Here is a 15,072-nt window from a genome sequence, read left to right as displayed (position 1 = left end):
GGTTCTGTGACGTCTTTTTCTGGTCGTTGGACACAAACGAAGTACGTGAAGTTGCAGCTATGGCGAACTTTTAATCTAAACAAAACCCAAAGTCTAAACGACGCCCTAAGGACTTTATATATGGAGGAAGAGGGGGGAATTTCATGGCCCTTGGAGGAGGGGTCCGAAACCAACCCTAACTCTTGTTTCCCCACACATACGGACTCTAAAAACAGCCTATACTTAAGTATTTCGAAAATACATGGGCCTGGCCCAATAATAAGGTGACTCAGCACCTAGAATAGCCTCTGGACGAAATTTATGAAGTGGCATCTTGTATATTTCGTCCAATGCTTCATGCACTCCTTATGGTGGCTTCAAAGTCTTGAATTCATCACTTGTAACTCCGTTCTTGATCCCCTTGCGCATGCCACCATCTCCATGCTTGAACTTGATTCAAGGTTCATCTTTCTTGTACAAGCTAGGCCCTTCATTTGTAAGCAAAACAAATGTATCCAATTTAGGCAGCATCATATTCTCATGAACATTAGAATCATTACCAAGAAACGAAAGTACCTGACGATTCAATTGGTGTGCGTGAGCTCTACTAATTGGTCCAGTATGTATAGCAGCAGGGGTTGTGGGTGTAACTATGGTATTGATGTCCTCATCAGTTTGGGGCCGTGAGCGAAACCCCGGCCGGATCTCCTTGCGGATAGAACCCGAATAGGCGATAAACCTGGACTAGAGACTTGTGTGGTTAGTCAGGTCATGGCCAACTCCCTCGCCAGGCTTCCGCTTGAAGGTTGCCGAGATACACGACGTGTACATGGTGGTAAGTGGCGAGAGCGTGTGTGAAGAAGTACACCCCGGCAGGGTTATAAATGATCTATTTGAATAGCTGTGTACGCGGTAAAGGACTTCTGGGTTGCTTGTACAGTTCATAGACAAGTGAAAGTGGATACTCTAAAATGCACAAGATAAGGGTGAGTGCTATGGATGGCATTCTCTTAGGGAGACGGGAGAGGATCCATAGTGGTGTATTGATTGGTGAATATGTGGACTCGTGTGCGCCACCTCAAAAGAGTTACTCGCAGTAGTAGTTCAGGTTAGCCACCGAGTCAAAGTTAGCTTGCTGCAGTTAAACCCCACCATTCCTTTATTGATAATGATGCATATATAGTTAGTTCTGATGTAAGTCTTCCTGGGTACATTTGTACTCACGTTTGCTTAATTTATGTTTTGTAGAGAGACTTCAATCTCACTAGTAGCACCGCGTGGACTTCGACGTTTAGCTTGTTACCTTAGCTACGATCTTGTACCCTTGGGAGGGTCTTGTAGATAGTCAGGCTTCTCGGCCTTTTTCATTTGTAGTTGTCTATACTCAGACATGTTTATGCTTCTGCTTGTTGCTTGTATGCCCTGTATGTTGGTTCATGAGACCCATGTTTGTAGTACTTGGCTCCTCAGAACCTAATGAATAAATACTTGAGTCATAGAGTTACGTTGTGATGCCATGTTGTATTTGCACATATCGAGCATATTGTGTGTATGTTATTGAAATGCTTGGTTTGTGTGGGATCCGACAACCTAGTTGTTTATTCTTGGTAGCCTCTCTTATGGGGAAATGTTTCCTAGTGCTTCACTGAGCCATGGTAGCTTGCTACTGCTCCGGAACACTTAGGCTGGCCGGCATGTATCCTTCTTCGTTCATGTGTCTGTCCCTTTCGGGGAAATGTCACGCGGTGTCTACCAGAGTCCTGTTAGCCCAGCTGCTACAGCCCGGATCCACTCGCTGATGACCGACACATTCGTTGCTGGGTCATGTATGCCTGTCCCTGTAAGGTAGTGCCACTTTGGGTTTATGACTAGTCATGTCGGCCCGGGTTCTTTGTCATATGGATGCTAGCGACACTATCATATATGTGAGCCAAAAGGCGCAAATGGTCCCGGGCCAGGTAAGGTGGCACCTGTGGGAATACCATGCGTGAGGCCGCAAAGTGATATGATGTGTTACATGCTAGATCGGTGTGACTTAGGATCGGGGTCCTGACAAACCCTCAGATTTTATACAACATGGACGCACAGGAGGTAAAATTTAAAACATAACAAGCATTATATTACAAACCCACTTTGTTTTATCATACAAGGTAGAAGGAACTTGAATACATTCATTCAAAGATAATGTCCTGCGAACACTACGTCGCTACAATACGAGACCCCTCCAGGACGTCACCAAAATACCGCTCGGGTATACGGTGCTCCTTGCCCTCGGGCGGTCCCTCGGTCACAAGCTTGATGTTGTCCATCTTCTCCCACCAGACCTTGACGCGGGCAAAGACCATACACGCGCCCTCGATGCAGACGGACCGCTTGACGGCATCTAACCTAGGACAGGCATCCACCAACCACTTCACGAGGCCGAAGTAACTACCGGGTATAGCTTCGGCTGGCCACAGACGGATTATTAAATCCTTCATGGCCAGTTCGGCCACCCTGTGCAACTCGACCAGCTGTTTTAACTCATCACTGAAGGGCACCGGATGTTCTGGCGCAAGATATTGCGACCAGAACAGTTTCTCCATGGAGCTCCCTTCTTCGGCTCGGAAGAACTCTGCGGCGTCGGAAACACTACGTGGCAGATCAGCAAAAGCCCCTGGAGAACTCCGAATTCGGGTTAGTAAAAGATACTTCCTCTTCACATACTTGCTTTGCATATTAAATGCCTTACCCGCCGCGATCGTCCTGGCCTCCTAGATCTCTCGGAGGGCGCCCTGGGCCTCACTCCGGGCCATCTCCGCACTCTGACGAGCCTTGGCGAGTTCGGTCTCTTGAGCCGACGCATCGCGCTCCAAGGTCTCGCACTTCCTCGCCGCGTCCTGGAGCTCTTGTTGGACCTCGTTGATCCAGGCCTTGAGCTTCTTACGGGCGGCCTGCTCCTTGACAGCCTTCCCCTCGGCTTCGGCCAGGGCCATTCTTAGGGCCTTGACCTCGGTCGTCACTTCTTTATATATCATGACACTTCGGTCAATGCATATCATTTTACTTTTTCGAATACATAACGGGTTATCACATACATTGTTTTTCTTGGAGCTGCCTCCTCACCTGGCCGAGCTCCTCCTCGGCCTGCTCTAGTCTCCGCTTCAGTCCGAAGACCTCGGCAGTATGCGAGGCTGCGGCCAATAGCGACGCCTGCGTATTCATTTCAGACAAATTTAATTAGTTTCCTGCAATAAAGGATTGATCCTCTGTCCGGCTTTTTCTTTCCGAACACCGGAAAGTGTCTCAGGGGCTGCTGTCTAGATAGAGGCGAGGGTGTCCCGATCTTTCGATGAGATGATAACTATTGATTTGGTGGAGACGACTTTGACGATCCGACTACAAACGTGCACGACGTTGCGCCTTAGCAATCGCTAAACCAACTCTGAGAGGTTATTGACCACGCCGGAGCACGATCAACCTGACCACGAAGGTCTATTCCTGCAAGCAATCGAAGAACAAGCAAGAATATGATCAAGCAATCTGAATATTGCGAGTATGGATGAAGTATTGATAAAAGTGGGGTTTCATAAGCGGTCTTGGTCTGGTCGTTGGACACAAACGAAGTACACGAAATTGCAGCGATGACTAACTTTTCACTAAATAAAACCCAAGTCTAAACGATGCCTTAGGGGCTATATTTATAGGGAAAAGAGAGGGAATTTTGTCCACCCTTGGCATGGGACTAAAACACCTCCTAAGTCGTTTCCCCTACAATATGGACTCTAAAAATAGATTACATGGGCCTGGCCCAAAATAAGGTGGCGCAACACCAATAATAAGCTATGGACAAAATTTATGAAAGGCCATCTTGTATATTTAGTCTATCTTCTTGTATGTCATCATGGTGGCTTCAAAGTCCGGAAATCTCCACTTGAACCTCCGTTCTTGTTCTCTTCGCACGCACCTTCATTTCCGTGCTTGACCATGCTCCAATGTTCAACCTTCTTGTCCGTGCTAGGCCCTTCAATAGCAAGCAACACAAACGTATCTAAGTTAGGCAGCATCATATTCTCATGAACACTAGAAACATTATCAAGAAACGGAAGTACCTGATAATTTAATTGGCGTATCTGAGCTCTAGCAACTATTCCAAGAGGTAAAACAGCAGGGGATATGGGCGTAACTGTGGTAGCCATGTCCTCATCATCCTCCCCTTCTTGAAAACAAAGCCGTCCTCGGCGTTGCTTAATCTGAAATCTGGCTAACAAAAGAGACAAAGTGTACACGTTGTATATGCATATGTCATCCATTTTTACTGATCTCAGTTGGGGCACATGTGACATAGTTATACAAGAGCACCCTTCAAAAGTCGTGCAATATAAAGCCAATATATTATCACAAGAAGTCAAAGGCATGAAAATATTGCAACTCAGTTTGCACATATATGTGAAGCTCTTATTCATATCAAAAGATTGACAATGCTTATCATTAAACCATCCCAACATTGATGAACCATCATCAAGATTAGAGGTCATATCAAAATGATTAAACATTGGCATAATTATTTTCAAACGTATTTGATCCAAATTTGAGTTATTCCCTGATTCACATGGTTCTTTCGCATCAATAGTTAGTTCAATGGGTTCACTCAAAATTGTTTGATCACATGGCGAAGTCAAATCATGAACATAGTCTTCTAAAATAGCTGGTGTGATCATAGTAGTGGGTAGCTCATCGTATGGTTCATTGAAATTGACAAGGCATTCATCATACTCATGTGGAGGTGGAAGATTAGTAGCTTTGTCATTACCTCCTATGATCAACTCAGATGATGTAGGCACTCTCGGTGGCGATGTGTCACATGGTAGAGGTGATGTAGTCCTCACAACAACGGATGTGGTTGTCATAGTATGCCTAGTAGTTGAAGGGACAACCATATCAACTCTTGGAATGTGTATCTCGCGCTTGTTCTCCTTGTGGGCAACACGTCGTATTATTTCATGTTCAGCTTTGCAAGCAAGATGAAACAAATGGTCCATAGGATAACACTCTTCATGAATTAGTATCTCCTGAATGTCACGATTTAATCCTCCCCAAAATCAATCCATAAAATCTTCTTCACTTTCTTCTAAAGAGGAATGCAACAAGGTAGTTTGTAAAGTATCATAATATTTCGTTACGATGTCACTACCTTGCCTTAAATGTTGAAACTTTTTAATCACGTCACGAGTATAATAAGCGGGAACGAAAGTATGTCGCATGTCAAGTTTCAAATCATCCCAAGTAGTAGGTATATCATTAGGGTGTAACCGACAATATTCACTTGACCAAACTATAGCATAACCAGTGAAAGAACCAACCACAACCTTAAATTTTTTACGTTCATCAAAACTATTGGAAGCAAATATATTATTTATGTCAAACTCCCATTCAATATATAAAGCAGGTCTAAAATGGCCATTAAATGGTGGTATAGAAACATTAACCTGATCATGTGCATTTGGATGTTTGTGCACCTCTTGTGACAGTTGTGGTATTTGCATAGTTGATCGCACGTCTCCCATGATCGACACACCCCATGAATTGACTCTAGATCCTGTCATGATTAGTAGAAACAAGAAACAAAATCCAAAAATAATGTTCCTATGAACTACTGGGAAATGATGGTAAAACGCTCACAGTATAGCAAATCAAAGTCTTACAAGTTCTTACCATGCAACAGGTGGTGATCGGCAACCAGCGGTGTTAAATAACTCCAAGAATTGGGTAAAGAGGTTGCCAGGTAAACGTATGTATGCACGGTGTAGAAATATGTGGAGCTGGGTTGGCTTTATATATGTGGGAAAAATGCCACAATCACGTTAATTAATGCAAGCTGAAAATACGTTCAAAGTGGTCGAGTGCTGGCCCTAGGCTAGACCGTGCTAGAGACACGAGCCTAAGATACAGACGAATTCACAAGATGTTGCCAACACCACACTTTGGTACAAGCCTCCTTCCACTTTTTTTTCCACTCCAAAGTAACTGTAGTGCGTACTGGTTTATAGCACAACAAAGCACCGCTAATTTTTTTTCTTTCTCCAAAGTCCAAACGAACTACAAGTCCAAAAGGAAATAGATCCAAACACAACTTTTCGTATTGTTTTTCCCTATTACCTGCTTCCTTTTTGATCGGTTCTTCTTCTCCTTCCTTCCATACAAAAAAAAATACTCCAGCCAACACACACGTTGGTGCAATGCTCCTCGTACTATTTCCTTTAAAAAACTTCAAGGACAAGGGGTTCATGGCGCTATGGGACACATGTGCCCCGTCTAAAGCAAAGATTCATATGTGGCGTTTGATCAAAAGTGGGTTGGTTGTGGGGTTTTGAACTACATCGACGATGGATTAAACCGGGTGTTTTTTGTGTTGCATGCGGTAGAGAAGAAACCATCTATCAACATTCAGTAAGGTTCTAGCAGCTCTTCCACTCAGAGAAGGGAGTTGCGGTGTCGATCCCATCGTGCACGACGGACTCCCAGAGTGCTCTAGCTCGCTGGCTCCTGGACTGGTTTGCCGGGGCATCTGACGAAGACCGAGAGGCAATGGTGCATTCTTTGTATGGCCTCTGGCTCGCCCGGAATAATGCTCGAGATGGCAAGTCGATCGCCCCAGCACATGAAATAATGAACTCTATTTTTGCCCATATGAGGGAATGGAGGGAGATACATCCACGGAAGACGGGCGCGCCTGTACGGCATGAACCACAGCGCTGGGAGCCCCCTGCCGAGGGATGGGTTAAAGTAAACTCAGATGGAGCTGTGTCGAAGATTGGAGAGAAAGGAGGCAGAGGAGCAGTCTTAGAGACCACAATGTCGCTTTTCTGGCAGCACCTGTCATCATTTCCCAACCATTGTGGATCCGGAAGCTACTGAGGTATTGGCGTGCCGACGTGCCTTGCAGCTAGCTGCAGAAATTAACGCAACAAGAATTCATTTGAAATTGGATGCTCAAGCTATGGTGAATATGCTGAAACATTCAGCGAGGAATCTATCGGCTAACGGTCCATGGATTGAGGAGGTGAAAGCTCTACTTGGGTCCTTCGTCGAGTATAAGATATCTTGGGTTCGGCGTTCTGCTAATATTGCCACGCATAAATTAGCTAAAGTGGTGTTGGTGATGAATTGTATAAGGTGTGGTTGGGGGTCCCCCAGACTTCGTTGTTTCTGTAATCACGGATGACATTCTGGTCTTTGAGTTTTAAATAAATGCGGCAATATTTACCCTAAAAAAACTTCAAGGACCTCTTTACTCACGTGATCAATGGATGGGTCCCACAACAATAAATCCCAACCGAAATTATTCTATGGCAAAAACGAATCCAAGATTTAGGTAACCAGCGTGGACTTTCCTTGAGAGAAAACAAGGCAAAAAAAAACTGATCAAAACGAAGCAACTTCTTTTTTTTGTCTCCAATAGATCAAAACCTTCCAAACTTGTCACGTTATCTCTCTTCTTCTTTTTTGAGACACGGCCAGACTTGGAAACCTCCAACCGAAATTTGGTTTTCCTTTTTTTCTTCTCCTTCCTTATTCTCTCTCTACTATTTCGTTTAATTCCTTTATAATTCTTCCCGAATGCTAAGGTAGTGTTTGGTTCTCTAGTCCTAGGACTTTTTCTAATCCCAACTAAAAAGTCCCTAGTGCCTAAAAAGTCTCTCCCTGTTTGTTTCCAAAAACTAAAAAGTCCCTAATCCCTTCCTAGAGGTTATTAAATGACCATGTTGCCTCTAATATATAGAAAAATAACAATCAAACAACACTATGAGGTGGCGGGCCAATGGGTGTATGAGAGGGCATTGTTGGAAAAGTCTGAAAAAGACTATTTTTAGGAGTCTTTTTTATTTAGTTTCAAATGCTTAGTTTAGTATTAAAAAGTTTCTCTCGTAGGATACAAAAGTCTTTAAAAGATACCTTTTCTAGTTCCTAGATTCCTAAATAAAAAAGTCCGTGAAAACAAACACCGATTTGGTTGTTACGAGCGCACCCACTACCGGACAAACCTGCACACGTTGTGCCCTTCGGGAAAAAAAGTTCGCTATTTCTGTTCTGGAAAAAGGTCTTATCCAGTTAGCCCCCGATCCCCCTTTCCTCATCTTAGAACGGCGGTGGCGAAGAAGCACATGAGCACACCGGCGTCGACGCTAAAAAGGTCGACGGGAAGGTGGCACAGGAGGGGCTTAGCGAGAAGGTTGGCCGGAGAACCGGAGCAGTTGCGCCCCGTCCCCTCCTCCCCCTTTCTCGGAGCTGGAGCTATGCCGTCGGCGGCGGCGGCGGCGTTGAGGGTGCCTGGTTTCGTCGTCGTCGAGGTACATACATGGTCCTCTTGCGAGCGCGATTTTTCTCCCCTGCCGTCACCGCAGCTGCTTCATCCCCGATCGTTCGATCCCAATGGCGCGCCCTGGTCTTGGGCGTGTCGACGGCGGATGCTGGTTGTGTGTCGCCGGAGTACCTGCGGCGCGCGGAGAGGCCCACCGAGCTTCGCTTCGCCCGGCCGACGAACTCTCGAGTTCATCCGACCACGTGCGACCTCTCCCTCTCTATCTCGTCAGCTAGTTGGCTACATAGATTACTATGACCTGCGCTTGCAATTAGAGCTCACAAAATGAAACAATCCATGTCCTTGGTTTAGCTGACCAAAAATCTTAGAAGAATCGAATCCATGTCCTTTGTGTAGCTGATTAAAAATCTTAGAAAGACTTGAGATGCTTATGTAGTTGCAACTGTGTTCTAAGTACAAGTTTTACCATTTCATTTGGATAACTGCAGTGTAATTGAGCTACTTCGTCATACTAACTGGAAAAATGATGTATATGTATTGCAGGACACCTTCAGGTTGCTGTGTGCGCATCCAAAGCCGTCGTGCAGCCACAACAGGGTAACGACCACACAAATATTCAGTTCCTTTATCACATAGCTGGGGCCTCAAGTTGTGCCACACTTCTTTCTTATTTGAAAGCAGCCCCTAGGACGCTCCTAGCTAGTTGTATCTATGCATGTTGCCCCAAACATATGTGCCCAGATCTTTCACTTCAGAGTAGTCGGTATGTTGTCCAGTAACATTTTTCCTAAAGTGTTTTCTGTGATAGGGGCTTGCATAGTTGTACGGGGCGATTAGTTCTTTCCTGTAGAAACAAGCCATCACCCACATCATCCTGCTCCTGAAAGGGGGGTTAGTAGGGATAGAGCAACTGTGCAAACACAATAGGGCAACTTTGAACTAGAATAGAGCAACTCCAGGCCACAAATCAGAAAGCACCATAAATAATGACAGTGTGATTTGGAAGAACTACCACACAACAAAAGCAATAAAAATGCAAAAAAATAAGGTACCATAGTTGCCCTCACAGTTTGGATCCTTTTTTGTGCATAATAAAATGATAACATAGTTGCCCCTAATCAACCATACAGTTGCCTAAAAGCACTATCCAGTTGCCCAATTGTCATGAGCAGAAACATTAACAAGACCATAGTTTGGTCAATATCTAAAGGTTTTTGATACCTGCAATTAAGTTTATGTCATAGCCATAGTTCAAAAAAGCGCTAGGCGTTAATTGTGCGTTTTGCCACCGCCTTGCGCTTTACTGACCAAAGCGCATGCTTATGCGCAGTTATACACAGATTTAGCGTAGTTATGCGCAATGCGTTTTGCCAACGCCTAGAGCCTAGGCGCGCCTTTTTTAACTATGGTCATAGCTGCAGTTCCTAATTTATTGATTCCCACTGGACATCATCAGTCTTTTACTCTGTTCTACGTTTGTGACAAATCCTTTTGATGTCCAGACCGTGTTGTGTTGTTCCAAATGATAATGTCTGAAACCCACATGTTTCCTGAAAACCAAGAGTGGTAAAAATTCATAAGAAATATGCAGGCTTAGAAGTTCAGAACTGTCCATTTGCTGCTGCAGGTTATTGGTAGAAATCAGCATCTCAAGTTTGAAATTGTGCAAGTGTAATGCGACACAAAAGCTATTAACTAGAGAGTTGATAAATTAATGAGGGAGAGAGAGATTTGTACATACAATCTTCTTGATGCTGGGCGGAAGGATAAATTAGTCCTCACCATAAAAATCGCTCCTATTTTTCAGACAGTTTTTGCTTTTGACATATCTCACACAAGAGGAAGTGCCTGTATTTTTCTTTCCAGATACCCCTTTCGACGAGATACTTTTTTTTGTTTCATTCAGATATCATGCATGCTTTTTGACACATTGTTATTCAAAAACCAAGCTGATCCATCGACCAGTGCCAACAGACGTAAGCATGTTCGCATGAAGCGAAATTCAAACCATGGCACACGCGTAGAAGAGCGTACAAGTTAAAGAAAGAAGGTAAGCAAAACGGGCGAAGAAAGGCACAAACGAGATAATTCTAAAAGTACAAGCATTAGAAGTTTCATTGCATGATAGATGGATTTTGCTCAGTCCACACCGCTAGTTGCCTAAAAAATATAGATAATTTTTTTTGCGAAGGTGTGTGTGTTTGTGTGTGTGTGGGGGGGGGGTCAAGTGTAGATAGGGGGTGTTGGGGCGGAGACGAACGTGTGATAGAGGACGGCGTGGAGGAGAGTAGAGGAGTTGTTGTGTGTGCTGGGTGGGGGGGGATGAGAGTGACGAGGCAGTGCCCTAGGTTGTGTTGGTGTTGCCCAAAATATCAGAAGGAATTTGCCTAGAGTGGATTAGAGTGCCACAGTTTTTCTTGTTTTTTATTTGTCGAGTGGAATTGCCCAGATAACATTTTCTTCGTAAGTGTTATATATGATATGAGCTTGCACAAAATGACATTAGGAGTTTCCTAAATACAGTATTAGAAGTTTGACAAGTTAAAGTTATTTGTGGTGGTGGTGTTGGTGGTGTTGGTTGGGGGGGGGGGGGTCATCGCAGCTGCACAAGATATCATAAGGAGTTGCCTAGTAGTGGATTAGAAGTTGCATTGTACGGGGCGATTAGTTCTTTCCTGTAGAGCAAAGGTTAGTAGGGATAGAGCAACTGTGCAAACACAATAGAGCAACTTTGAAGTAGAATAGAGCAACTTCAGGCCACAAATTACAAAGCACCATAAATAAAATACGGTGTGATCCGGGAAGAACTACCACACAACAAAAGCAATAAAAAAACAAAAAACAAGGTACCGTAGTTGCCCTACACAGTTTGGATCCTTTTTTGTGCATAATAAAACCGTGCAATTGCCTAAAAATATTATACAGTTGCCCAATTGTCATGAGCTTAAAAAGACCATAGTTTCGCCAAATATATAAAAGTTATAGATTTCCGCAATTAGGTTTATGTTATACCTGCAATTAGGTTTTTGATAGTAGCCCTGGATTGCATGAGAGGGCAGGACCAGAGCTCACCCCGCCGGTGGGGTCATGCGACGAGCCGGGGCGAAGAACACCTTCATCGACATGATGGCATCCCCCAATCAATCTAGTACATCGGGTGCTCTGAGCAAACTCCTCCTACATTTCTGCTTCGTCTCCAAGGTGTGAGCACAGTCATTCCTTGTAACATTTTTGGGTGCACACTATATACTCAGTCAATTGTCTCCATGGTTCAAACCAGGGGCCTTGTACATGCATGTCACATGTGCAACTTGCCATGCTACTGCTCTTATGTCTACAATTGCATACTACTACTAGTATGCAAATGAGAATTGAGAAGCCTTATATGTTTGACTATTTGATATAAACACTCCTTCTGAAACTCGTGAAGATGTGAAACTAGTGAAAAATTTTCGTATAAACCTCATATGATTTTGCCTTTGAAATTAGATGCATTGTTGCCCGCTACTAATCGAAGGGGCGTTGTCATGTTAGGGTGCAGGTTGTGGGATAGCGGCCCGTGTGCAACTACCATAAGAGCACACTGACAGTGAGCATCTCCAAGAGCAAGGGTGGAGAGGACGCTGCAGCTCAAGGGGGGCCTCACTAGGTGAAGGTGAGCATGGATGGCGCCCATTTTTGTCCCATCAAATTCTTTTAAATTCGTTGGAGAGCAAGGGGGATTAGTACGCAGGAGGCATTCCCCCCTATCAAATTCGCTGGGCAATTCTGTATCCAACATTCTAGGCTATTATGGATTATAGGGAGTATTGAGAGGCAATCAGGGACCTTTTTGTTTAAACCAGTGGGATAATTTTTTGCAGTCAATAGATAGGCAATTATGTGGATTATGAAGACAAAACAGTCGCTTGGATTTGCTAGAAGAGTTGCATCCTATCATAATGCAGTTGCTTAGTGTGGTTAGGACAATTGCTTGGTTTTGCCAGGATAGTTTTGCATTATGTTTTTTGGTAACACAGTTGCTTGGATTTGCTAGGACAGTTGCTTGGTTTTGTTAGAACAGTTTTTGCATTGTGATTTTGGTAATACAGGTTCTTGGATTTTTTTGTCAAGGACAATTGCTTTTGGATCTTGATAAAGAAAGGTTGTGTGAATTTTACTAGGGGGCAGTTGCGTTTGATTTTGCTAGAGCAGTCGCTCTACGTAGAAGATGTAGTCGTATGACGTGTCATCTATGTGGTTACACGATCTCCCGTTCCGATGAACTTGCTTGATATAGATGAGGGTCACGTGACAACGCGGTACGCAACGGAGGGGGGTTCGGCTCCTCTGCAGTATACTCCCTCCATTCCTCAATATAAGGTGTATTATTTTTCCAAAAAGTCAAACTTCTCTAAGTTTGACCAAATTTATAGACAAAAATATCAATATCTAGAATACCAAATCATTATCACTAGATTCGTCATGAACTATATTTTTACATTTTATATATTTAGTATTATAAATCTTTATATATTTTGCTGTAAAGTTGGTCAAACATAGACAACAGTTGACTTTTTGAAAAACTAATACACCTTATATTTAGGAACGGAGGGAGTAGTTAATACTGCACGCGTGCTGTAGCTGCTAGGATCAGCCGTCTATTTTAATCCTATGGCTCTGCTACGAGGAACTGCTGGTCTCATAAATAAAAAACTAAAAGACTCACACGGTCCCTCCTCTCTCTGTCTTATCCCTTTCCTCTAGTGAAGCTCGGCCACTGTTTCTTCCTCTAGTGAAGCTTGGCCACCGTTTCCCCAAATCCACAAGACTGCTCCACCCCGGCCGAGCCAGCTGCAAGGGATGGCCGGAGGGCTGCTGCGAGAGCTGACTGGAGACGGCGCAGCTTCACCGCCACACGTATCTCGCTGCTAGCAGCAGGGAGACGGCGAAGTACACAAGCAGCAGAGCAACGACGAGATCTACGAGCCTGACGACAACGGCAAGCTGGAGCCTCCTCCCAACGAGCTCGAGAAGGAATACGACGCCGGCGATGTCCCGGAGCAGCACGGCCGACCTGGACGAGGAGGAGGGTAGCAACCAGACGAGGGGCATGCCTGGGCCGCCGTGCTATCTTACGGCTGCACGAGGCCTCTGACGGCAGGGTCGCGATAGCTGGACCTCGGCGCCCTCCTGCCTGGCCAAGCCCCAGTAGCAAAACCAAAGGTCAATTACTTCTTGTTACCTAGAACTAATTTATTCCTTTCTTCATCATTAGTTCATACCGTACTGCTGCTATTTCTCGATGTCACAGGCGTGAAAGCATAGCAAGAGAGAGCTGAGCATGTCATTGGAATATTTAAAAGTGATAAGTACTCAACAGATCATTGTTGCAATTAAATGTAACTAAACTGATTGTTCTGTCTTCGGAAACTAGGAGTCAATTGAAATTAAACCAATTGAAGTAATGAGCACTCAACAGATTGGGTCTCATGTATGCTGATTCAGTTATGCCTTCTGCATAATCTGTCGATCTGGCAAGACAACATAACAGACATGCGTCAACCTATCGTTATATCCCAGGATAGTTTTATAAGTTCCAGAGATCACCAGCAGTCAGCACACGTTCAAGAAAAAATCGCAAAGCGAAAAGAAGCAAGCTAGCCACGTCAACGCACCAGCAACTTAATTTTCCATGCACACGTACGTATGTACGTGCTGGCTGCTGTCGATGGATGGATGCGTGGTGGGCGAAGGCGCTGGTAACTGTTTTGTTCAGCAGGTGCGTGGAAGATGCGCTCGAACCAACTAATGAGCGCAGCGGCGCTGGCTAGCCGCGTCCTTAATTCTTTTGCTGACCAGAGTTGCCTTTTAATATGGCCGAATATTCTCTCTCAATTCTTTTTTTTCCAACAACCTCACGCCAACAACCTCAATATCTAAAGCCACTATTCACGCTTTCTTCCAACCGAACAGATTGGTAGTTGCCTCTTTTTTATATCCTAATCCGAACCTTCCAAGTATCCAAAGTTTCTTTCCTTGTACAGGGCAAGAGATCTGAACGTGATTCTCTCTCCTTTCCTGCTGAAAATAACAAGGCACAAAGGTAGCAGCTAATTAAAATATGCCAAATACACACAAGCGATGGACAAACTTCCTCCTTTTAATCTCTTTCCTTTCTCAATTTTTTTCTTAACTATTCGGATCAGCTCTGATAATTGACCGGTCAGATTTTTTTTACTCCCAAATCCAAACGTGGCAACTAGTATTATGAGGTGGTCAACAAACCAGATTTTTTTTCAACAAAAGGATGAGACTCCCCAAATCCAAACGTGGCAGCTTGTCTTTCACGTTCCTTTTTCTTTACTTCTCTCCACGAGAATATCTCCTGCTATATTTTTTTTTCAGACTTTTTTCTTACCACCTTCCAAAAGTATTAGCAAACAGATCTGCGGTTGCCTTTTTTTAGCCTATTCTTTATGTCTTTCCAAACAGCACAACATATCTCTTTCCCAAAGATAAAGCAACGTGGGAAACAAGTCCCAAGCCAAACGTGGCAACCATCAGTTTTTTAACTTCTCTCTCCCTATTTTTCTGTTTGCTTTTGTCTGCTATGTGACATACACAAAGATGAATATGATGACGACAACAAAACAACCGATGATTGGTGTCAGCGGTGATCGAAATAATATGTGACAGCGGAAGATGACAATGAAGTGGGCAATGGCGTATGTGGATGCGGTGTGAACAAAACGCGACTAGAACTCGAAACTCTAAAAGTTTAGACACTAAAACCAGCAACTCGACACACG

General features: G+C 44.1%; 1 long non-coding RNA gene across 3 annotated transcripts; it reads left to right on the top strand.

Annotated features, from left to right (window-relative positions):
- Positions 1 to 8,758: 8,758 nt before the first annotated feature.
- LOC125554954 lies at positions 8,759 to 13,688 on the top strand. Of its 3 annotated transcripts, XR_007304477.1 has the most exons (4): positions 8,759 to 8,878; positions 11,341 to 11,482; positions 11,816 to 11,936; positions 13,028 to 13,688. It is a non-coding gene; the product is annotated as an uncharacterized LOC125554954 (long non-coding RNA). The 3 variants fall into 3 exon arrangements; XR_007304476.1 differs by lacking the exon at positions 13,028 to 13,688 and having other exon boundaries at positions 11,816 to 12,420; XR_007304478.1 differs by lacking the exon at positions 13,028 to 13,688 and having other exon boundaries at positions 8,825 to 8,878; positions 11,304 to 11,482; positions 11,816 to 12,420.
- The last annotated feature ends 1,384 nt before the right edge of the window (positions 13,689 to 15,072 follow it).

Source organism: Triticum urartu, chromosome 1 (genome assembly GCF_003073215.2).
Source record: "Triticum urartu cultivar G1812 chromosome 1, Tu2.1, whole genome shotgun sequence".
In the NCBI taxonomy this organism is placed as follows: Eukaryota; Viridiplantae; Streptophyta; class Magnoliopsida; order Poales; family Poaceae; genus Triticum; species Triticum urartu.
This window is presented reverse-complemented; position numbering and strand designations above follow the sequence as displayed.